Below are 26,805 nucleotides of genomic sequence, written 5' to 3'. Positions count from 1 at the left end.
TTTGCATTTAGTGTCATTATTGACATGTTTTGCTATGGGTTGCCCCATTAGTGTTTACTTCTATCTCTTCCTTCTTTTGCTTTCATCTTCTCTTTTTGGTAAACTGAATTTCCCAGGGTTCTATTTTCTATACTCTGTCGCTGTTTGTGCTGTCCTGCCACAATCCCTGAGAACTACTGGGTTGCTTGCCTCATGCTGCACCACAAGTGAACGGCTCTGACAAACAGAAGCTTACTCCTTCACTATTTAGGAGGCCAATGTCCACATCAGAGGGCCAGTTCAGGGGAGCCTCGCTCTAAAAGGAAGGCCTTTGTGTTCTGAGCATCTCTGTGCCAGGCAGTCCTTGGAGGTCTCCACGTGGCTTGTCCTCAATCATGCCTGGATCTAGGAGATTCTCAGTGCTGGGACCATGTTCCGCTCCTGCCTTCTCTTTCTTGGTGATAATGAGATTCCTCCTTCTTTGCTCATCTCTATCTCATTTATTCTCTTCTAAGAGAAAAGGTAATGCACACCACACCCCAGGAATTCTCAGGCCTGTGACCTGAGTAAAGGTTAGGCGCTAGTTCCCTTACAAGTGATTAACTGACCTGGTATCTAGTTGCCTGTGACTCATAAAGACCCTCCATCGGGTTTGTAAGGATGTAAACCAATCATAATGAGAGAACACAGCCCATCTTTCCTTGCTGAAGCTCCTCATGGGTTCAAAGTTCCAGAGACACTGCCTTTTGATGAGCAGTGCAACACCCTACAGACTCCACCACCAGGACAGCCTTACAACTGATAGCTGATCACCTCTCAGATCACATTGTCACACAATTTACACACCAGCTACCTCACTACGCAATTGCCACACTGCAATTATAATTGTGGAGTCCTCACTACGCAATTGCCACACTGCAATTATAATTGTGGAGTCAACTAAGTCAGCACATGTTTTGGGGAGACACAATTCAGTGCATGACCCTTGTGAGCCCGATACTTTATATGACAAAAGAGACTTTGAAGATGTGATTAAATCAAAGATCTATGGATAGGAAAGCAACCGTAGATCAGGTGGCTAGGTCAATGTGGTCACAGCCATGCTCAAAAAGATGAGTTAAAGAAGCAGAAATATCAGAAAAGGTGATGAGACAATGGTCCCAGAGGTTAGAGGGATGCAGCCTTGAGCCAAGGAATGCAGGAGGCTTCTAGATTTGGGGGAGGGCAATGGATGGATTTTCTTCTCAAGCCTCCAGAAAGAATGAAGCACTGCAACACCTGCTTTTTAAGCCCAGAAGACTCGTCTTGAACTTTGACATCCAGAATTGCAAGATAATATGTTTGTATTGTTTTAAATCACTAGGTTCTTGGTAATCGAAACATCAGAAATAAGAAATTAGTATAATTTGTTTTAAGGATTATTCTAAAACTGAAACAAAGTATGCATCTTGAACATCAATGAGAAAGGCTTCCATGGGGCCACCTCCAGGTCATAGCGACTCTTGTGGTAGAGAAGAACCGTGAGAGGGCTTCTCAATGCTCTTATCTGGGGAGTGACCATAAGGCAGGCATTTCTTTCTCCCTCCCTCCCTCTTCCTTTCCTTCCCTTTTCCCTTTTCCCTTTTCCTTTCCCTCCCCTCCCCTCCCCTCTCTTCTCCTCTCCTCTTTCCTCTCCTCTCCTCTTTCCTCTCCCCTCCTCTCCTTTCCATTTCCTTTCCTTTCCTATTTCCTATTTCCTTTTTTTCTGTCCAAGGCTCGGACTAGGGGTTTCTGGGTGGATAAGATTCCACCACAGGGTGGGAAAGAGAAGCTTGCTACTGATGGCAGGGGACGCAGGGATCCTCCCTGCAGATCCACACAGGTCCCTGATCATGCTTGAGGGTGAGACCCTCAAAGAGATACTCATCCAGCCTGGCCTGCGGGCCGCCCAGTCTTCTAATGCTGGTCAGATAGTCACCTATCTTCTTCAACAGTTTTACTTCCTCATCCTGGAAGTGGCTCTCCAGAAAGTCACAGTGATGGGGGTCTGTGTGGGCAGAATCCAGAAGGGCCTGCTTCAGGTTCCAGCGCCGCTTCCATGGCGGCCAGGGTTTTACCCCACTCATCCTGGGACAGCTTCTGGATATCTCGGAAGAGGGCGTGGCCGGCACGCTGGTTTTGCAGCTTCAAGAGCCGCTCGGCACCCTCACGCTTCTCCTTTGCCAACTTGCCGGAGAAGCGTCCCATGCCTTCCAAGGCCACATAGTTGCATGTGCAGGTTGACCTGACAGTTGGAGCTGGTCTCCACTTTGGCAGAATAATTCCTACAAATCTGAAAGGTCATAGCTGGTCAAGGTTTTGGGGCTAACAAAAAAAATGGTCTTAGCTGGTCCTGAAAATAGGAGATGGCTAAGAAGATGGTCCTGGGGTTATGCCTGGAGATGAAGTTGGAGGGTAGTCAGAGGCTGGAGATGAGGAGTCACCAGGTCTGTTCTGTCCAAACACTGCAGGAGCAAGAGACAGATCCACAGGACTGCTGGGGAGCTCAAGGCTTTTCTGTCAAGGCACTGTGAGTTGTTGTCAGCTTGAGAGCATTTAACCATAACTATGATAGATGAAAAAGAGATTGAGGTTGTTTACAATTTCAGCTCTCTTGGTTCCACAATCAACACTCTTGGCACCATCAGTCAGGAAATCAAAAGACAAATGGCATTGGGGAAGTCTGCTGTCAATGACCTCTCCAAACTGTGAAAGAGCAAGGATGTCATCTTGAGACTAAGGTGTGCCTGATCCAGGCCATGGTCTTCACAACTACTTACTATGCATCAAAAAGCTGAACAATGACTAAAGATGACAGAAAAATAATTAATTCCTTTAAGTTGTATTGAACATACCATGGACCTCCAGGAGAACAAATAGTTCTGTCTTGGAGAGGGACTTGTCAAGTTTCTCCTTGGAGGCAAGGATTTGAAGCCTTATCTCATACACTGTGGGCACATACTATGAGGGGCCAGTTCTTGAAGAAGAACATCAGGTTTGTTAGTGTAGAGGAATATCACAGGAGAGGAAGACCCCAGAGGAGATGGATTGACCCAATGACTAGGGCAATGGGATTAAGTATGTTGGAGTCAGTGAGATTGGCTCAGGACAGGGCAGGGTTCAGACTTGTTGTACATAGGGTCACTATGATTTGCTGGTGACTCAATGCTACATAACAATAAGATCATAAACACATTTTCTGTATCTATCCTTTTCCCTGATTTTTATCATATTTTGTATTTTAATCTGTCTGCAATTTGAATTTCTTATTAAGTAAAACAGAATTCTGACTTATTTTCTTAGTAAACAGTATATTGATCCAAGCGTCTCTGGTCTGAAACATCACATTTTCCACTTACATATTTCTTGTTTTGCCTGTGATACATTTTGATCCTCTGGTTTTTTATACCCTATTAAGAATTCTATTTTTATTAATCACTGGGAATGCTTGGCTGGAATAAACAGAATACCTTACTCAGTATGACTTCAACAATGATGGTTTCATTACCCTTACATAATAAGCCACAGGCTATTGGTTTGAAAGTTGCTTCAAGGCCTCGGTATTATTCTTTCCATCCTCTTTGTCACCATTCCTAAAGTGACAACCTTTATATTGAGGGTGATCAGTTCACGGTCTCAGGATGACAGCTGCAATTCCAAACATCACATCCTTCTTCAAGCACGTCCAAATGTCGGTAGGACGGCCACATGAGAGAAAACCTCTAGCACCTTGGATTAGAGTAGCTATGAGTGATATAAAATGTTTGCTACAGAGTTCTAGGTGATGGTAACTGATGTTTCTCCTTCCTTTTTCTTTACTGGAACTTGTAATCATGGTCTAACATGGTAACAGCTACATTATCAGCAGCAAGATAGAGGACAAAAACTGTACATGTACTGTCCCTTCAGGAAGGCTCTGAGGTACTACCAGGTGGCACTTCCTGCTAGATCACATTAAACAGGATTCAGTCCCATGGACCCACCTATTGAAAAAGAAGATGAGAAGAGGTTTTTTTTCTTGACAGGTCAATATGAGCAAATAACAATAAAGAACTGATCACAGTATACAGCGTTGCACTTTGGGAACATGCCGGGAGGGACTAGTCCCCAGAGAAGGACATCGTGCTTGGAAGGGTGGAGGGACAGCGCAGGAGGGGAAGACCCTGGATGAGATGGATTCACACAGCAACTGAGGTAATATGGGTGAATGTGCTGGAGACAGTGATGCTGGCTCAGGAGCGATCAGAGTTCAGGCTTGCATTGGGTCATTAGGAGTTGCAGGTGACTCGATGACACATAACATCAACAACAATCATTAAGATCATACTTAAGTAAAATCTTGCTAAAGAGTATTTAAAACTGTTTGGAACAGTACATCAATAGGAAACTTTCAGAAATGCTAGCTGACTTCAGAAGAGACTGTGGAATTAGAGATATCATTGTTGACGTCAGATAGACCTTGGCCAAAAGCAGAGAATACAAGAAAGATGTCTACTTGTGTTTTATTGGCTATGCATAGGCATTTGACTGTGTGATTTATAACAAGTTATGGCTAACATTGAGAAAAATTGGAATCCCAGAATACTAAACTGTGCTAATGCAAAACCTATATATACATAGACCAAAAAAGCCGTTATCTAAACAGAACATGGGAACATGGCCTTGTTTAAAAACAAGAAAAGTGTGCATCAGACTTGTATCTTTTCTCCATACCAATTCAATGTGTATCCTAAGCAAATAATTCAGGAAGTTTTACTATGCAAAGAACGTGGTATCAGAATTGGAAAAAAGGTATGCACACCCACGTTTATTGCTGCTTTGTTCACAATAGCGAAGAGCTGGAAACAACCTAAGTGCCCATCAAGAAACTAATGGATAAAGAAGCTTTGGTATATTCACATGATGGAATACTATGCTGCATTGAAAAACAAGGAACTCATGAAATATTATTCAAAATGGGTGACCCTGGAGGATATTATGCTGAGTGAAATATCTCAGTCACAAAAGGACAAATATTGCATTGGGTCACTGTTGTAAAACCGGACTGACATAAGGGTTAAGGGAAGACAGAGAAGGAGGGGAGGAATGATGTATATTGCATTGAAACAGATGAGGGAGAGAACTGTTTAAAAGGGATATATGATTGGGTGTTATTCAGAATAAAGGCTGCACAGTGGAGTGGACTTGGGGGGAGGCATTGTATAATAATGAAAGAGATTTTATTTTACTTTTCAAGGAGAAGAATGAATTGGGAGGGAAGGCGTGGGCAGGGAGAAAAATGCAACAATGAATGAATGGAAACCCTAAGTCTCTGTATCCTTCCATTAAAATTAATAATTTTTTTAAAATTATGAAAACAAGGGGGTGAAAAAAGAATTGGAAGAAAAGTACTCAACAACCTGTGTAATACAGAAAATACAACCTTCCTTACAGAAAGTGAGGAGGAACTGAAGCAATTACTGAAGACGATCCAAGAATGTAGCCTTCAATAAGGATTACATGTCAACATCAAGAAACCAAAAATCCTCATCACTGGACCAATAAACATCATGATGAATTGAGAAAAAGTTGACGTTGTCAACAATTCCATTTTACTTGAGTCTACACTCAACACTCATGGTACCAGAAGTCAAGAAATGAAGGAGGAGGAGGAGTTGCACTGTGCTGCATTGGAAAAAATCTGCTGTCAAGGATCTCTCAAAAGCTTTAAAGAACAAGGGTATTAAAGACTCCGGTGCACTTGATCAAAGCTATGATATTTTCATAGGCTTTTTCATTCATCTGGAAATTGTGCAATGAATAAAGAAAAGATAGAAGAATTGATGCCTTTGCATTGTGGTGCTTGAGAAGAATATTGAATAACACACAGACTTATTAAAGGAACAACAAATCTGTCTTGGAGGAAGTGTAACCAGAGTGCTCCTTAGAGGTAAAGAAGGTGAAACTTTGTCTCCTATACTTTGGGAATGTTGTCAGGAGAGGCCAGTCCTTGGAAAAAGCAACCATTCTGGGAAAGCTGGAGGGTCAGTAAAAGAGAAGAATATTCTCAACAAGACAGATTGATACAATAACTATGACAATGAGTTCAAGCTTGTCAGAAACTGTAAGGATAGCACAGGATAGAATGTGGCTCATAGGGCCACTGCGAGATAGAGTCAGCTTGACGACACTTAGCAACAACAACAAATTTCTCTCTTTTAGTCATAAGGGAAATTTTGCCCCCAAGGCTCCACTTTTCATCTCATTAGCCACAACTGAATCAAAACGACAGCCATGGCTTCAAGGAAAACTGAGGAAAGTGGCAGTGCTACTCCCAGTGTCGGTCATAGGAAGCCAGTAAGAAAAAGGCTGAGGAAGCCGGGGATTGCCTTCGAAGACAACAGGACCAGACAATAGTGAGTTTATAAAAATTGGTAACATACACTGAGGAAGAAATATTACTTCTCATTATTCTTTGACAAACTTTGCTGAGTCATTTTTGCATCTTTTCTCTATGATTGATATGAGAATTTAAATAGCTTGTAAAATAACATTTGCCCATGTCTTCCATGTCACATGACATTATAGTTGTTAGTAAAATTATTTTGGGGTATTTTGCAGTTCTCTGATTCTAATGGCATAAAATATTTGACTCATAAGAACCCAGTGTTTTGACAGAGTAGATTGATCCATAATCTCTCCACTCAGATGAATTTCTCATCTAGAATTGCACATTGTAAGGATAAACTTTGTAAGTGTTGGGTTTTTTAAAGTAACTTGACTGTCTCAGAAGATATAATTTGCCAAGTTGTCTCACTCACTAGAGGCTGTATTAAAAGCCCAGCCTTATTAGGATATGAAGATTGATCAGAGATTTCACTGGGAGATGCTTGTTGGCCAAGACTTGCTCATTAAGATCCCCACGTGGTCTAGGTTGATCTCTCAAAAGATTTAATTCCTTGTCCTCCTATTCTCAGAATCCAGACTCTCTCAGGACCTTTCCTGGGCTAGACTCCAGCGACATCAGGCCAGCTCATTAGCAACTCTTTAACGAGGCAAGTGTTTTGAGGTTGTTAGCGCAAAGTTGACTTTGAGGCAGAGCCCAGGGGATTGTGTTACAGCAAGTTTAGGAGAAAATAAGCTGTTATATTGTTAGTAAACAATAAAAAAATTATTGCTAGCACTTCAGAGAGGGCCCGGGAAGAGGACAAATACCAAAGGGCCACTTTAGTACAGGAACAGTGCCATATTTGTGTTAAGAAGATATGAACTTGATTCTCAAGTCAATCACTAACAATTATGGTTTATCACTACTAAGAGCTGACACATGGTATTGTTAATATGAACAGAAATGATGCATATAAATCCTTTTGGTTTTGTTGTTGAACAGGATCGTGTCAGAAAAAGTGAATTAACATTACTTACTGCCTTAGAGTCAGTTCTTACTTATGACAGCATAAATGTAACAGAACGGAACAGCGCCTGCTCCTCCGCGTCTCCATGATCTCTGGCCACGATGTGCCGTCCAAGCTAAGGGGCTCATCTTCCAGAGAGGACACCTTTTGTTGTGATCTATAGGGGTTTCCCACTGTCTAATTTCCAGACATTTATTGTTGGGTCTTTTCCCCCCTACCTGATGTGGTCAGAAGCACTGCTGAAATGCATTCACTGTGGACGCCACCTGTGCTGGCATTTCAGATCCTGCTGACATACGTCCAGCATCATAGCCATGTGAAAGCCAAACAAACGAGACAAATTGACAGACTGTAAATTCATATTCTGAAAAATTATATACTAGTGCTCATGTGTGCAAAAATTTTAAAATGCTTTTTTTCACCCTTTAGATCTTTAACCCATTTATTGAATAAAATTTATTCATTTCAGCTTAACAAATATGAAAATGTTTGGTTGACAGTTTTATCTGTCACTGTTACACAAATTAAAGCTAGACTGGAGAAAGGTAGCTGAATAAAGAGATTTTAATTCTTCCTCATCCAAGATCTCACAAAATTACAAAAAAGATAGTGTTTTAAGTGTAATAAATTAATAACTTGAGAAATCCAGAAGGAATGCCATCAGTAAGCAGGCATTTTGAGATACTTCTTAGAAACGGAAATACCTGTGGAGTAAACAAAGATTATAATCAAAATTAGCAAACATGCAGAAGATTTCTAAGGGAGCAATCATGGTCAGAGCACCAAGAAATACAGGAAATAGTGATGCACTTAAGAGATGTATTTGGACCAATTTAGACCAGTCAGTCTCTATCAAGTTCTTTTATGATGTGTACCTGTCCACAGGTAGAAAGCGGACGTTTTGTGGGGACTAGGCAGACATGGCCCTATATACTGATGGGTGTCAAAAGATAATATTCTGAACATTATCCTCTCCATCACAAAGTCCTATCCTCAAAGAATCCTACTTTGTCAGACTTATTTGATATGGTACAGGGATAAAATGTAATGTCCTGTAACTCTCCTGTATTATAGAAAGAGAGGAAAAAAGAAGGCTAAGAACTTTGTGAATGTCATAGACTAATCATTCAGGCCCACTAAAAGTCTGAAGTTTAGTAATAAAGTTATTAAATACTTCCTCTCCAGAATGCCTTAGAACCTCATTGACACAGATTTGATGTAGTAACAGTGGATTTGAACTGAGAGAGCGGTGAGGCACAGCTCTGTTTCAAGAGGACCCTTGCGCCAAGCCCAAAGACAGCAGGGAAGACAAAAGCAGAGACACTAGAGAGAAGAAAGCCTCTAACCAACAGTGACAGAATCACAGCTCAGCTCTCACCACGTAAACACGAGTCCTCAACATAGAAGATCATCTACCTAGATTTCTATTATTCAAAACACTATGCCTCCCAACAGAAATATGTACATCATACGAGAATAAAAGTGCCACAAAGTCAACAAAAACCAAAAAAGAACCACCACAACAATAAAAAATACAGTCTTCAGAGATAAAACAAGCACAAGAACAAGTCTTGGACAGAGATTTTGGGGACTGTAAGACCAGTAATTTAAAATAACTAATACCTTTATTATCAGACTAGCAATTCCTTTGTCTTCTGTGCTTTGTATTTCCTCATGCCTATTAATTTCCTGTTGAAGACAGGGATGGTGGTTGTTTCTGGTGATGAGTTGACATGGGCACAGCGATGGGCTTAAACACAGTGGAGACTGTAAGGATGGTGCAGCCGTGCTAGGGTCTCTATCCACTGCACACGGGATCCATGAGTCAAACTAGAGCAGCAACAGCATAATGGATATGGGAAGGGCTTTCAGGAGAAAATTAACAATATGCAAGAAAAGTTAGCTAATCTAAGCAGAGGATTGGAAATTTAAAGTCATGATGAAACGAATGCTAGGGAGTGGAGGTGGGAACCAAACCATGGAGTACAAATGAAAATTGGCTTTATTAGGCTCCTCAATAGACTGGGCTTGAGCCAGAAAATAATTCATGAGCTTGAAGGCATGTCAAAAAATAAATTCCCAAACTGAAAAATAAAGAAAGAAATGTGAAGAACAGAATACCCAGGAGGTGGGATAATTACAAAAGATATAACACACATAAATTGGAAATAGGAGAGGAAAGAGTTAAAGTAATCATAATAAATAGAGAACCTTTCAACAATTACGACAGGCATCAAATTCTAAATCCAAAAAACTCAGAGAGCTCCAATCCATACAATAAAGACAATAGAAATGGCATAGAGACATATTGTAATCAAACATCTTTAAACGAAGTAAAAGGAGAATCTTGAAAGAAGTCAAAGGGGGAAATTCTAAAGCTACAGAGAAACAAGGGTAAGAATTACATTAACTACATGACCAGAGCTCCCTAGATCTGCCCCTTTGAGATCAAATTGATAGTAGCACTTGGAAAGACTAGACAAGACCCCAGTGAGCAATGAGTTAATATTAATGTTAAAAAAAATTTTTAGGAAAGAAGAAAGAAGTATTGTACAAGTCAAACAATGTAAGAACATGGAGGTGTTCATGTAGAATCTGTCAACAGCAACTAAAAATATAATTCTTTTTCAAATAATAGTAGAGATACCACCCTATATCAATAAATATATGTTTCTATTAAACTGGGGGGACATGTGTGGGTAGACAGAGACAGGTCAATAGAAAAGTTTTTCTTTAGAAAAATTAAAACCCAGTTACATATGATTTACATGAAACCACTATTTTTTTAAAATAAAATTTTATTTGATACTGATTTGCTTACAAAGTTCATATACATTGTTTTTCACACTGAAGCTTTCCCATTTCCTTTACTTCCACTTCCTTTACCCATAAAACTGTGCAACCTTATAATTATGCCCCCTGCCCGTTCTCATCCTTTTTCTACCCTCCCCAACTTGTATCCTCATATACATTTAACTATCTTTCTATTTCTATAATAAAGGTCTTATACAGTATTTGTCCTTATGAGATTGAGTTACTTCACTTAGCATAATGCTCTCCAGTCCCTCCCAAGTTAGGTCATGATTTTCTAAATCAGTGCTCTGCATGCTGCATACTATTCCATCATGGTAATGTACCACAATTTCTCAATCCATTCTATTGTGGTTGAACATTTGGGCTGTTTCCATGTTCTGTTCCAGCAGTGGTGAATAATGCTATGAACATTGGTGTACAAATCTCCATTTGTGCCTCAGTTCTCATTCTCTTGGGGTATATTCCAAGCAGTGGAATAGCTGGGTCATACGGAATTTTTATGTTCAGCTTTCTGAGGAAGTGCCAAACTGCCTTCCAGAGTGGTTGTACCATTTTACAATCCCACTTACAATGTATAAGAGCTCCTATCTCGCCACATCTTCTCCAACATTTATTACTTGCTGTCCTGTTAAACTTTGCCACTGCTACTGAGATGAGATGGTGGTTTTGATCTGCATCTCTCTTATTGACCATGATTTTGAACATTTCTTCACGTGTCTGTTGGGCATCCAAATTTCTTCCGTCATGAAAATTCTTTTCATGTCTTTTGCCCATCTTACAATTGTGTTATCAGTCTTTTTCTGTGGAGACCTTGTAAGATTCTGTAAGCTTTCTTTTCTTACCCAATCACGTAGAGTTATTCAGTTTCCAGATGGGTGGTTTTGTAAGCTTTACCCTCTTGTGATTAATTTCTAACTGTATAGCATTGTGATCTGAGAAGATACTTTATATTCTTTCAATATTGTTTAATTTGTTGAGGTTTGCTTTGTGTCCTAATATGTGATCACTTCTGTAAAATGTGCCATTTACACTTGAGAAAAAATGAATTGAGCTTTAGCTGGGAGCAGTACCCTAAATACACCCACAAGGTTAAGTTAGATGATTGTGTAATTTAGCTTTTCTGCATCTTTGTTACGTTTCTTTTGAATTGACCTATTCTTTGGTGACAGTGGTGTGTTGAAATCTTCTACCTCTATTGTGATGCTGTCTGTTTCTTTCTTCAATTCTGTTAACTCTTTTTTTTTTAATGTATTTTGCAGGTCTATCATTTGGTACATAATTGTTGATCAAGGTTACGTCTTTTTGATCTATTTTTTTTTTCTTTAATCAGTATGTAATGTTCTTCCTTCTCTTTTATGGTGGTTTTCATTCTGTTGTCTATTTTATCAGAGATTAGTATTGTCACTCTTGCTTTTTTGTGGTTGCCATTTACTTAGTATTTTTTTCCCCCGAGCAATTTTGAGTCTCTTTCTCTCCATTTTTTAGATGTGCCTCTCTCTTACAAGCAACATATTGATGGGCCTTCCCACCCCACCCCCCCATTCTATTACTCTTTTTCTCTTGATTGGCGCATTTAGTTCCATTCACATTAAGTGTGACTATCAGGTCAGATTTTACCATTGCCATTTTTCTGTTTTTCTTTTTCTGTTGTATCTGGTTGCTATGGTCCGTCCACTTTCTTTTGACATCTCCATGTAAAGGACTTCACTTAAAATTTCTTTTCTCTTTAGTCTTGTTTTTACAAATTCCTTAAGTTCCTTCTTTTCTGCAAAGAATATAATTTCTCCTTCATATTTGATGGAGAGCTTTGCTGGGTATTGAATCCTTGGCTGGCTGTTGTTCTCTTTTGACTTTCTGTATATGTCATCCCATTGTCTTCTAGCTCACATGGTTTCTGCTGAGAAATCAGGATTTAATCTGTTTCCCCTTTGTAGGGGATTCTTTGTTTTTCTCATTCCATTTTCCATATTCTATCATTTTTAATTTGGAGAATTTTACTATGATATGTCCTTTTTTAAATTTTTTTAATTTTTATTATTTTTGTGTGAATGTACCATCAAATCAGATCTGACTGGTACAGGAGGAGATTGTCCCTCCTTCCCCGGCAGAGCATCTGGTGGATTCGAACTGTGTGCCTCTGGGATTGTAGTTGCAGCTCCTTGCCACTAGGCCACCAGAGCTCCCCTACTATGATATGTCTTGATGGTTTTCTTTTTAGATCTAGTGTATTTGGTGTTCGCTGTGCTTCCTGAATGTGGATTTTCTTGTTCTTCAAAATACCAGGCAAATTTTCTTCTAGTATTTCCTCCACAATTTTCTCACTGACTTCCCTGTCAGTCTCACGTTCTGGAATTCTAATCATATGTTCCTTTTGATCTCATCGCACATGATTCTAATGTTTTCTTCATTTTCTTTATGTCTCATCTCTAACTTTTCTTCTAGTATGTTTCCAGTGAGGCTCTTGTTTTCCAGCTCACTGACTGTTCTGTCTCTTCAGCTCTACTTTTTTGTCCCACCAGCATGTTGGACACTTCTGCTATTTCTATCTTAATATTCTGGATTGTGTTTTTGTGCTTTTATGTTATTTCCAGTACAGCGTTGGCTGGACCCTCTCTGTCTTGTGATGTTCTTTTAAGTCCTCATGCCTCTTTATCTATACTATCAATTCTTTTTTTTTTATTTGAAATACAACTTTATTCTGGTTCTAAATGAAAAGAATGGGAATGGCAGTAACAAGATTTTACCACGGAATATGTGATTTGACTGTAGCTATCTTGTATTTGAAACTCAAAAAGGAAACTGCCTTCCAAAACAGCTAAATATGCAGGTCCAAAAAAATGAAGGATTTTTTTTAACTGCCACACTCACTCCGAAGCTCATTGATCTCTCCTTCAGCTTCCCAAAGATTATCACATGTTCTGCTTAGCTAGATAATAAAGTGGCAAACACGCGGCACCACTGACATCACAGGACAGTTGCCTATAAAACTAGACTTCTGACGCTGGGCTCCAGATTCGTTCTCTCGCAGATCGTCATCCTTGTCCAGGAGAGTCGTTGTCTGTGCAACCTCTAAATCATGCTTATACTGTGCTGCCAGAGCTGGGTCCATGACAACTTCTGGTGGGGTAAGAGCAGGCATGGCAACAAACTCCGGGTTAGAGTCTCCAATTAGTTTTCTAGCAAGCAAAGGAAAAGCTTTTCAAAGTTGTAGTTACTTTTGGCAGAAATATCATAGTACTGAAGATTCTTCTTTCAGTGGAAAACTATGGATTTTACCTTAAATTTCCTGTCCTTAATGTCCACTTTGTTGCCACACAACACAATGGGGATGTTTTCACATACTCGAACCAGATCTCTATGCCTGTTAGGCACGTTCTTGTAGGTAACTTTCGATGTTACATCAAACATTATAATGGCACATTGGGCTTGGATATAATAGCCATCCCTCAGTCCCCTAAATTTTTCCTGGCCAGCTGTATCCCTCACATTGAATTTAATTGGTCATCTGTCGCTGTGGAACATGAGGGGATGGACCGTCACACCCAAGGTGCCTACATACTGCTTCTCAAATTCACCAGTCAGATGACTTTTCACGAACGTCATTTTGTCAGTACCACCAACATGAGCTTGAACTGGGTTTGGGGTTCTCCTTGGGCGGCCATCATTATGGTTCTTCCAGAAGCCTCTCTTGGCCTTGTCTGATTGAGCTATACTATCAATTCTTTCATCCACTTTTTGCATTTTCTTCCATAGCTGTTCAAGTTGCTCCTCATCAATATATGTTTTCTCTGGATTGCTGTATCTGTCTGGGGTATTTGCTCTTTCAATGACTTCCATTGGTTCCCCCCCACCCCGCCACCCATTATTTGCATCTTCTTCTGTAGCTACTCAAATAACTCCACATCAACATATTTCTTCTGGTTCTAGCTGGTGTATTCATTGGGTCTACTTTTTGTTTGCTGGGATTTTTTTCTTCATTTTTTTAATTGAGATATTAACAAAAGTTGACTGAGAACTTGGATTTCCATTCATTCATTGTTGCACATTTCCCTCTCTAGCACCCTACTCAGTTCACTTTTCTCTTTTAAAAAAATTCTTTCGCTGTTGCACAATTTCCTCCCTCTCCCCGCCCCACTCCTGCCCAGTCCACTTTGCTATGCACCTTTTGTTCTGGACTGTTGAGGAATATATGATTAGGGATTATGTTCTGGACTGTTGTGTCCGGAACAAAGGATCTGCTTTTTAGGAGAAACGTTATTTTGTTTTTTCATGATGACTGATGCAGATGCTGCTTTCTTGACATTATGTGAGTTTTTTCTCAGTAGATGTTAGATTGTTTAACTATATAATGATCCAGGGTATGGCAATATTTTGTGAAGGAGCCAAATATTGATGTTCCCATCTTGAGAATAACGGTCACCCCAGAGCAGATGACTGTTGCTCTCCAGAACTAGCTCCACCTAGTCTCTTCTGCTTAAGCTTAAGAAATCCCATGTGATATAGCTATATGGCAGTGCTTTAGGCCAAAGTATTTGTGATATTGGTGCTCCTGGTGATGGACTGTGGGGATGGCAGCTGGGCTGTCTTCAGGAAGTGGCCAGTGGGGTCTCCAGGCAGTGGAGCAGCAGTCTAGTGCTCTGGGCAGGATTGTGATCTGTGCCACACTGAAAGTGCAGCCCCTCAACAACCCGACAGGCAGCGGTTCTGTCACTGGTCAGGTCGCAAGTGCTCCTGGGCTGGGCCGAAGCCTCTAGCAGGTGCCAGGAAAGCAGTGGCTGGAAGATGCTTGTGGGCTGGTCATGCCATGCAGACCTTGGCATCTTGAAGCAGAGTGATGGTAAGGTGCCCCCCACAGACACCCCAAGTGTGTCTCTAGAGAAGAGCACATCTGGTGCTCCCCTAAATCTTTATGGAAGTGGACTGCTACACATTTCTCCTAAATCCTTACAGAAGTGGACTGACACACATTTCTCCTAAATTTTTAGGAATGTGACTGCTTCACATTTCTTCTAAGTTCCTTATGAAAGTGGACCGCCACACATTTCTCCTAAATTGTTAGGGATGTGGACTGACACGTGTTTCTCCTGCAGTTGTTGCTGGGTGCAAATCACCGACCTCCAGTTAGCAACTGACCACTTGACCGCTGTACCTGCAGGACTTCTTCTACACATGATATAGAGGTCAGTTCTATCAGAAGACATAGCCCATCAAGAAGTAACAATGGGACATCAAAGCACATAGGTAAAGCTGACAAAACTACCAGGAGAGGGGAAACCGGCACACTAGTGGGCTTGGAGACTTCAACATCTCTCTTCTAGTAATGCACAGATCTAGACCACAGAGAATCAGTAGGGATATCAATTGAACCAAGTATCACCATCAGCCAACTAAATCTAGTTGAAATGTGTGAAATACTTCCTCCATAGACAAGAGAATATAGGTTCTAGCAAGCTCAGTTCTAACACTCAACAGAATAAGCTATACTCTGTCCCACACATGTTGTTGTTGTGTGCCATTTAGTCAAAACTGGCCCATAGCTGATCCATAGCAGGCTTTCAGAGAAAGTTAATCACATAGAAGGTAGCTTTTCATCCTTCCACAGAGCATCTGGTAGATTAAAACCGTGTAAATAATCATCACAAAACACAGAAGGCACAGCCAACACAGTACTGGAACAACAGAAATGCATGAAAATGCAATACAGAATTCAAAGACTGAAATGGTAAGTTTCCAACACTCTGGAGAAACAAAAAAGCAGAACAAAGGAGATGAAACAAAGTGAGATGAAAGACAAGAGTGAGATGAAACAGTGAGATGAAAGACAAGAATGTCAATGGGAAAATACGGTTGTTGTTGTTGTTGTTGTTAAGTGCCATTGAGTCACAGGCGACGCATAGTGACCCTATGAAGGAGAGTCCTCAACACTTGTGTGTCTCTCATCCTCTCTCCAGGCTCATAGGGTTTCCAGAGGCAAGCTATTACGGAAGTGGATGCTGCTCCTGCTTCCAACCTTGTTTTAATCGGGGAATTTCACCCAACACTGTCCTCCGTGGGTAACCAACCTTTAACACATTTGACACATCAGCGTCACAGTGTTCAGCCTCACAGCAACCACAGGTTACAGCTGTACAGCAAGTGGACACACCAGGAAAAATACTGGGGGGGGAATCCAAAACCAAAAAACCAGAGAGGAGACTGCAGGAACTTGTAGGAAACATTAGAATTATGTGGGATAACATAAAAAATAACATTACACATATGATCAGAATTCCACAACATGAGGAGGGCATGGAAAGCACTGAGAAAATTGTTGAAAAGATACTAGAAGAAAATTTCCCAGACATTATGAAAAAGAAGGAAATCCAGATACAAGGAGCTCTGTGAACCCCAAATAGACTCAATCTCAAAAGAAAAATATTAAGACATTCTAGTCAAATTCTCCAAAATCAAACATAAGGATAGTATACTAAAAGTAGCACAAGAAAATATTTAAAGAGTCACCTACAAAGGAGAATCAATTAGATTAAGTTCTAGTTTCTCAGAAGAAACCATGTGAAAAAGAAGACAATGAGATGGCATATAAAGAAGGCTGAAAGAAAACAATTGCCAACTGAGCTTCCTGTATCCAGGAAAGTTATCCATCAAATATGAAGAGAAAGTAGGAACTTCAAAGGTCCTTTAGCCCAACTAAAAGTCAATTTACCTTCTTCTCTAGGGCCTGAGGTACATTCTCCAGAATTGATCATATATTAGGATACAAAGCAACCCTCAATAAATTAAAAAACATTTAAATAATATAAAACATCTTTTCAGACCCCAATGTCATTAAACTAGAAATTAAACCACAAGAAGGTAAAGTTTATAAAACCACCTTCGTGGAATCTAAATAACATCCTGCTAGAACATAATAGGTTTACAGAGGAAATAAATTAAATTTAAAAGTTCCTTGAAATGAATATAATGAGAATACCATATGCCAAAACAACTAGGATAGAGCTAAGGCAGTCCTGTGGGGACAATTCATAGCAATAGACACACACACACACACACACACACACACACACACACACACGAAGAAAGAAACCAAATTAGTGACCTAATTCAACATCTCCATTAACAGAAAAAGAACAATAATCTAACCCCATAGCCTCTAGAAGAAAAGAAATTATAAGGACAAGAACTGAAATCAATGAGATACAAAACAGAAAAACAATTGAAACCATCAAGAAGATCAGGAGCTGGTTTTTCAAAAGGGTCAATGAAATAGCCAAACCATTAGCAACTTAACAAAAGAAAGAGAAGACACAAATAACTCAAATAAGAAATTATAGGAGTGTTGTCACAACAGAATCTGCTGAAAAGAAATCAATAATGATGGATTACTATAAAAATCTATACTCTTATCAATTTGAAAACCTAAAAGAAATATCCAAATTCCTTGAAATTAACACTCTACCCAGATTGACATGGACATATATAGAACATTTGAACAGACTCAACACAAAAGAAGAAAGTAAACAGGTCACAAAAAGACTCCCACTCAAAAATAGCCTTGACCCAGATGGTTTCATGAGTCAATCCAACCAAATATTCAAAGAAGAGCTATCACCAATTCTACTTAAATTATTTTAAAAAGAAGAAACATTCCCAGAGTCTTCTATGAAGCAAGCATAACCTTAACACCAAAACCAGGCAAAAACATTACCGAAAAAGAAAACTAAAGACCAACATCTCTCATACATATAGATGCAAAAATCCTTAACAAAATCCTGACCAGTAGAATTTAACAATACTTTGAAAAAATAATTCATTGTGATGAAGTGGAATTCATAACAGATATTCAAGGATGGTTCAATATGAGAAAAATAATCAACATAATTTATCATATTAACAAAGCAAATAATAAGAACCATATAATCTTACCAATTGAAGCAGAAAAGATCTTTGACAAAATCTAACATCTCTTCTTTATTGAAATGCTAAGCAAAATAGGAATGGGAGGGAACCTCCTCAAGATAGTGAAAAGTCTATAAACAAAACCAAGAGCCAACATATTCCCTTTGTGAATAGGGACCAGAAAAGGATGCTCCTTTTCACCTGTCCTATTCCATATTGTCATTGACTATGCAAAGGCATTTGACTGTGTGGATAACAACAAATTGTGCCTAAGCTTGAGAAGAAAAGAAATCCCAGAACACCTGATTGTGCTCATGTGAAACCTATACTCAGGGCCAGGAGGCACTCATCAGAACAGGGAAAGGAAACACTACATAGTTCAAAATTAGAAAAGGAGTGCATCAGGGTTGCATCATATCTCCATAATTTTTCAATATATATGTGCAGACTAGATAGTTTGGGAGACTGGTCTTTATGAGGAAGAATGTGGCATTAGAATTGGAGGAAGACTCATCAACAACTTACATTATGTAGATAACACAACCTTGCTCACTGAAACTGAGGAGGACCTGAAGCATCTGCTGCAGAAAGTTGAGGATTGCAGTCTTCAATATGGATGGAAGCTCAACATTAAGAAAACAAAGATTCTCACTTCTGGGCCAAATGGAAGCACCATGATGGATGGAGAGGATATTGAGATTATAAACAATTTTAGCTTGCTTGGGTCCACAGTTAACACTCTTGGGACCAGCAGCAAAATATCAAAAGACAAACTAGATTAGGAAAGTCTGCTGTCAGGGACCTCTGCAAAGTGCTGAAGTGCAAAGACGTCAGTCTAGAGACTAAGGCATGCCTTACCTAGACCATGGTCTTCTCAATTAGTTGTTATGCATTAGAGAGCTGGAGAATGAATAAGCATGACAGAAGAAAAATTTATGCTTTTGAATTGTGTTATTGAATTGAGTATTCGATATACTAAGGACTGCGAGGAGAACAAACAGGTCTGTTCTGGAGAGGATGAAGCAAAGTTGCTCTTTGGAGGCAAGGATTTTGAAGCTCCATTTCACATATTTTGGGCATGTTGCCAAGAGGGACCAGTCCTTGGAGAAGGATATCACTCATGGAAAAGTGGAGGGATAATGAAGGAGAGGAAGACCCTGAATGAGGTGGATTGACACAGTGACTGTGGGGCAATAGGTAAAGGTGTGTCAGAGACAGTGAGATTGACCCAAGATAGGACAGAGTTGAGAGCTATTGTACATAGAGTTGCTATGAGTTGGAGACGACTGAACAGCACATAACAACAACATTCAATACTGTACTGGAAGTACTTACTAGGGCAATAAGACAAGGAAAGGAAATAACAGGCATCCGGATTGGCAAAAAGGTGGTAAAACTGTTGCTATATGTAGACGATATAATAGTGTATGTAGAAAATCTCAAGGACTCAACCACAATAAAATATTAAGACCTAGTCACCAACTTAGTAGAGTAACAGGATACAAGATCAGTATACAAAAATCAGTAGAATTTCTCTATTTTAGCAAAGAAAACACAGAAAAGGAAATTAAGAAAGCAATGCCATTCGCAATAGCTAACCACAAATAGAGACACTTGGAAATGAACCTAACTAGAGACACAAAAAAGGATCTTTTTAAGGAAAACCACTTAACATTATTGTGAGAAACAATGAGACCTAAGTAAATGGGAAAATATTTTCTGTTTATGGATGGGGAGACTCAACATAGTGAAAATTACAATCCTACCAAAAGCAGTTTACCTGTTTAACACAACACCAATAACAGATACCAAAATCATTTTTACAAAGAGATAGAAAAGGCAATTGACAAGTTTATTTGGAGAGGAAAGAAATCACGAATAAGCAAAACACTTCTGGAAAACAAGAATGAAGTAGAAGACATAGCACACCCTGATCTCAAAACCTACTACACAGCCGTAATAACCAAAACAGCATGGTACTGGTACAAAGATAGGCACATAGACCAAGGGAACAGAATCAGGAACCCAGAAATTAACCTACCTACCTAGGAGTCAATTGATATTTGACAAGGAAACAAAACCTATCAAAGGGGGAAACAACAATCTCTTCAATAAATGATGCTGGTAAAACTAGACATTTACCTATGGAAAGCTGAAGCAGGATCCATATCTCACATTATACACAAAAGTCAACTCAAAGCAGATCAGAGATCTAGAGGTAAATCCCCAAACCATAAAGATCATAAGAGACAAAATGGAACCAAATTTAGAAGGCCTAGCCTATGGTCTAAATAGGCTTGCAAATATAGACAGAAATGCACAACCAGGAGAGGATAAAAGTGACAAATGGGATCTTCTAAAAATTAAGTCCTCGTGTGCATCAAAAGCTTTACAACAGAGTGAAAAGAAAGCTTACTGATTGGGGAAAAGCATTTGGCAATGCCATCTCAGACTAGAGTCTCATAACGTAAGTTTATAGCATACTACAGGCACTCCACCAGAAAAAGGCTGATAACTCAATCACCAAATGAACAAAGGACATGGAAAGACTTTTCAAACAGGAAGGCACCTGGATGACAAACTTATTCATAGCGGAAAATTCAGTGAATTTTCAGAGGCAGAGAGTCACATGGAAGGAGATTGCCCATCTTTCTCCCGTGGAGTAGCTGGTGGATTTGAATCATGTGCCTTCAGGATTGTAGTGTAGCTTCTTATCACTAAGCCACCAGAACTCCTTAAATGGACAAAAGACATGGAAATATTTTTCACAAAGGAAGTCTCAAATGTCCAATAAATACATGGAGAAATTTTCAAAATCACCGACAATCATAGAGATGCAAATCAAAACCACGATGAAGTACCATCTCATCCCAGTTGCACTGGCAAAGTTTCACAGGACAATAAGCAATACATGGTGGAGACAATGTGGAGAGATTGGAACTCTCACATACTGCTGGTGAAATTGTAAAATGGTACAACCACTCTGAAGGGTGGTTTGGCATTTCCTTAAAGAGTTAAACATAGAAATATGCCCCAAGGGAAATAGAACTGAGACATAAATGGAGATTTGTACACCTATGTTCATAACAGTGTGATTCATGATAGCAAGAAAATGGAAACACCTCAAAAGTCCATCAACAAATAAATGGATTGAGACATTTTGGTACATTCACACAGTGTAATATTATGCAGCCCTAAGGAGTAATAAGTCTATAAAACACCAGATAACATGGTAGAGTCTAGAGAGCATTATGCTATGTGAACTAACTCAGTCTCATAAGGACAAATACTGCATATGACCATTGTTGTGAAAAATAGAATAATAACTGAGTAAGATGTGCAAAGAAGTCCAAAAGGGGAAGAGGAGGACAGGGAGAGAAGGATGGGGAGGGAGACAGACCACTAGGGTAGCAGGGTTTTCTGGGTGGAGGGGGAGGTGGTGAAGGAGTTAGGAAAGCCAGTGGGTACCTGAAGAGATGGGACAATAGTTGGCATAGATCAGTGGTGATTAATTTTATAAAACATAATGTACATAAATGAAACACAGTATATATGGATTTTGTATATAAACCAATAAAAAATTTTTAAAATAGCTGTCAGAAATTCAAGCTGGATGCAAAAGAGGCCATGGAACATCATTGCTGACTTCAGATTGTAACTAAAAGCAGAGAATACTAGAAAGAGGTTTACTTATAATTTATTGAATATGCAAAGGTTTTTTACTTTGTATTAATTGTTGTTAGATACCATCAAAATGACTGACTCAGTGACTTAATGTCCAACAGATCAGAATTTCATCCAGTTCTATCCCTCCCTTACAATCTCTGCTGTGCCCCATAAAGTCATTGCTGAACTCACTGTGTTGATCCACCTCATTGACAATCTTTGTCCTCTACTTTTCCAAGTAGAATATCCTTCTCCAGGGACTGACCCTTTCTGATAACTCACCCAAAATGTGTGAGAAATTTCACCAGCGTTTCCTTTGAGGAGAACCCAGGCTGTACTCCTTCTAAGGCAGATTTACTTGCTCTTTTGACAGTCCATGGTATATTCAATGTTTTTTTGACAGCAACACAATTCACAGGTAACAATCATGCTTTGGTGTTCTGATTCACTGTCCAGTTTTCACAAGCATGTGAAGCAATGGAAAACAGCATAGCTTGAATTGGGTCTACCTTAATCTTTAACTAACACCCTTGCTCTGTAAAGTGTTAAGGAGATCGATCCTTGGGAGCAGATTTTCCTAAGATCATCTTTTGAATTCTTGACTGCTGCGTCCATGGCCGTGGATTGTGGATCCAAGTAAAAGGGGATCTTTGGCAATTTCACACTTTTCTTCTTTTATCATAATGTTGCCTGTTGGTCTAGTGCTGAGGACTTTTGTTTTCTTGATAACTGAGATGTAATCCATATTGAAGACTATTTTTTTGATCATTTCTTTGACTATTTCTTCAATAAGTACTTCAAGTCTTTTTCACTTTCTTCAAGTAAGGTTGTGTCATCACAATACTGTAGGTTATTGATGAGTCTTCCTCCAATCTTGATGTCACTCACGTTCTTCTTCATATAGTCCAGCTTCTCAAATATTTGTTAAGGACACAGATTAAATAGATAAAGGATACCACCCTGATGTATCCTTGTCCTAATTTCACACCATCCAGCATCTCTTTATTCTTTTCAAATGACTATTTCATTCATGGGCAGATTTCCCAAGGGCACAATTATGTGCTCTGAGATTCCTATTCTTCTTAATGCTAGCCAAAATGTTTTCTGATCCACAGAGCAGAATGCCTCTGCATAGTAAAAAATACAAATAATCTTTCGGGTATTCTCTGCTTTTGGCCATGATGTGCCTGATATCAGCAGTGATATTCCTCATTCCGCATCCTCTTCTGAATCCAACTTGACTTTCTGGTAGTTTCTGGTCAATGTACTGGTCCAGTCATTTTTTATAATCTTCAGCAAGAGTTTATGTTATTGTTTAGTAATTTCCAAATTCTTTTGGAGTCCCTTTTTTTTTTTTTAACGAACACAATTATACATCTCTTTCAGTTTGTTGGCTCACTATCTGTCTTCAAAATCTTGGCGTATTGTAAGCATAGCCAGGGTTGCATTTATTTGCTAAAACATTTCTGTTGATATTCCATTAATTCCTGGAACAGTGGTCTTTTACAAGGTCCTTAAATACAGATTGGACTTCTCTCAGGACCATTGGTTCTTGGTCATGTACTACTTCCTGAAATAGTTCAATATCGATCAATTCTTTCTGGTATTGTGACTGTGTTTTCTGTATTCCTTCCATCAATGTTGACCGTTCCTTTACTATTTAATTTTTTTATTGTTCATTATTGTAACTACAGACTTAATTTCCTTCCCCTGCCCCCTTTACTTCTTTGCATTGAGGAACGCTGAGCATTTTGAGTTCCTAACTCCAGATGTCGGCACTTTTTCTGATTAATGTTCAGCTTTGTTTCCCCTAGATGTCCTTTGGAATCTTCTCTTCATCTCTTTTATTTCATCACTTCATCCTTTCATTTTAACTTCTCTTCATTTAAGAACAACTTTTAAAAGACAACTTACCAGTCTTTTCTGGAACCCATCTTTTCTCCTCCCTTTTCTTAGCAATCTTTTTTCTTTCTTTTTTCATGTATGATATGTTCTTTATATCACCCCACAACTCATCTATCTAGTCTTTGGTCATTAATGTTCAGTACATAAAATCTGTTCTTAAAACAGTTTTTCAAATTCAGGTGAGAGATGCTCAAAGTTGTATTCTTTCTCTCTCTCCTTTTCTTTTCCTTCAACTTCAATTTTTAAATTTGTATAGGGTCAATTGATAGTCGGGTCCACAGTTGCCCCCACCCTGGGCTCATTATTGACAATACTGAGTTGTTCCCCACCCCCTCCATGGAGGCAGGCCATTTGATTCACGTGTATCCCATCAGGTGAAGGTCATGTGCACAGTCACTGTTCATTTATTTTATTTTTTAAAAAGCTATTTTTAATTAATAAATCATTGATTGAAAATTCTATCTACGCTCTTGGTCTCAGTTCTGTCACAAAGGCCATATTTTCCCCTTACCAAACTCTTCTTTGTTTCTGATTTTTCCCTCCTAGTCACTAACTATTATTAATGCACTAATTAGTATAATGCCAGTTCTATCACCTTCATGCTATGAAGGTTGGTAGAAATCCTTAATTTCTTCATCTCTAGTTGTTTTTTTTTAATTGGTCATTGCATGTATGTGAATAATAACCACATGAACAGGGCTTGTTTGTATGAAAATGGATATATCCTATCACTAACAGCATTGTACTTCAGGACAGATTTTGAAAAGTTCTTTTTGAGAAATATTTCACCACCGTTCAGTTTGTCATTCTCTACACAGCAGATGACATGCTTCTCTGATAAAAATGGCCAGTATCAGGCTATTTCAGCTCAGGGTATCAATCATAATAGATTCCATTTCATGTTTTGCTCCTAATTTTCCTCCATTCATACACTGCACATTCCATGTTCCACTTGGTATTTGCAGATGTCCCTCCTCATTTTGATTTGTGTCACATCTTTCTCATGAAGGTGAACTCTGCCTTGAGGGGCCACTTCTGCCCTCAAGGTATTTTAAGTGTTCTCCTATCTGAGGGACCAGTTTCCCAGCATTATGTCCAAGTTCAGCTGCTATTCCCAAGGTTTTCCAGGGATCATTATTTCAGAGGTGGATGCTCAATCCTGCTTCTTGAAGGTCTGCTGAGGCCTGTCCACTGGGGACGACCCTGTTGGGTTTATATACACCGTATCACAGCTGCCAGTGCACCTGTAACAAACAAGCCCCCTGCAAACTGGCAGATGAGTGGTGTTAGACTGTTGTGAGTTATGCATCACACTTTTCTTGCTTTTCTTTTGGTGAATTTTTGTCTTTTATGGTTTTTTTTATTGTGATTTGTGTGAAAGTTTACAAAGTCTATTGCTTTTCTTTGTTTTCTCTCCTGTTGAAAAGTAGGCATTCCAGAACTCTTAATTATGCTCTGAGGGTCTTAGCAGTTTCCTGTTTGCTCCTGGCCACTCCAGAACATGTAACTTCAGGCACTGAGCCCAGCCTTGGAGCCAGGAGTCTGACTTAGGATGGAGACCGGGACCCAGGGACCAAGAGTTCCAGCACACTGCAGCTTGAACACAAGCAGCTGCTCCTAATTGGCCATGCGGGGCCTGAGTTTCAGCCGTGCCAGCTGGAAAGTAAAGAGCCTGCAGTGACCCACAGAGCATGCTCCCCATCATTGAGCCGCTCTGTGACAGGGACCCAGGTGCAGAGGAGCTGAATTGAGCCTCCAACCTCATGGAGGACCCACCTGCTTGCTGTCTCAGAACCCTGAGCTCCTAGATCTGACTGCATCCATGTATCCCATCTGCCCTCTCCTCACTCACGTCACTGCAGAGGGAGTCAATGCTGCCACATCACTGTCCTCACAGAGCGGGGGCAGGAACCGTGTGTGTCTATGCATGAGCCTGTGCTTTTGTCTGAGAAAGTCTGCATGCTGACCAAAGCCATGTTCCCAGGAGCCCGAGGAGCAGGGGATGCCTTGTGCTTGCTTTTTCCCAGCAGTGAGAACTTTGATATCATCCTGCTCTTACATTAACAATTAAGCTTACCCATCGTTACGTTGGAAACACTTACATAAAGAGAAAATATAGCCTCACAAGATAGAATTTTTGTTATTGTTGGTTTAAACTAATCAAAACCCATGGGAAATCTAAGCAAGGCACCTTTCACAGTGCTAAGTTGTAGAGACCTCTGCTTGGCATTCCTCTTTTTCAGAATTCATTCCTGTGTCCCCGTTTTCATTTTGTGTCCAGTTAACAACACAAATACCTTTTGAAAAAGACACACACGGTGATTTTATACATGGTTCTCACTTGATGAGCTGCATAAGAATCAGATTGACTACATTTGTGGAAGAAATCATTGGAGAAGCTCAGTATCGGCAGTCAAAACTGGCCAGAGATGGACTGTGGGTCAGATCATCAATTACTAATATGCAAATTCAAATTGAGGTCCAAGAAAATGAAAAGAAGTCCACAGGAACCAAGATGTGACCTTGAATCAATTCCATTTGAATTTTAAGACCATTTTAGGAATAGGTTTGAAGCATTCAACACCAATGATCAAAGACCAAATGAGTTGTGGGATGGTATCAAGGATATCATTCATATCATCCACGAAGAAGGCAAAAGGTCATTACAAAAACAGAAGAGAAAGAAAAATTCAAAATATATTTCAGAAGAGACTCTAAACATTGCACTGGAGCATCGAGAAGCCACGTTGAAGTGAAAGAGCTGATCAGAATATTTCAAAGGGCAGCTTGAGAGAACAAAGCAAAGTATTACAATGGAATGAGTGAGAGCTGGAACTGGAGAATAAAAAGGGGGAAACTTGTTCTGCATTTTTCAAGCTGAGAGAACTGAACAGCAAATTTAAGCCCCATGTCACAATATTGAAAGATACTATGGACAATATATTTAATGACCCAGAAAGCATTAAAGGAATATGAAGGGAAAACAGAGAAGCACTGTACCAGAAAGAATTGATTGACATTGAAAAATTTCAGGAAGTACCATATGAACAGAAGCCAGTTGTAATGAAGGAGGAAGTGGAAGTTGCATTGATGGCATTGGGGGGAAAATTAAAATAAGGTCCCAGGAATCAGT

The 26,805-nt window shown here is 39.5% G+C and overlaps 1 pseudogene; it reads right to left on the bottom strand.

Annotated features, from left to right (window-relative positions):
• Window positions 1-1,793: 1,793 nt before the first annotated feature.
• On the bottom strand, window positions 1,794-25,753 carry LOC102860001 (annotated as a pseudogene).
• Window positions 25,754-26,805: the final 1,052 nt, after the last annotated feature.

Source organism: Elephantulus edwardii, unplaced genomic scaffold, assembly GCF_000299155.1.
Source record: "Elephantulus edwardii isolate Elephantulus edwardi_28Jun2011 unplaced genomic scaffold, EleEdw1.0 scaffold00127, whole genome shotgun sequence".
Lineage (NCBI taxonomy): Eukaryota > Metazoa > Chordata > Mammalia > Macroscelidea > Macroscelididae > Elephantulus > Elephantulus edwardii.
Note: the sequence above shows the minus strand (reverse complement) of the source record. Positions and strands in the feature narration are given on the sequence as shown.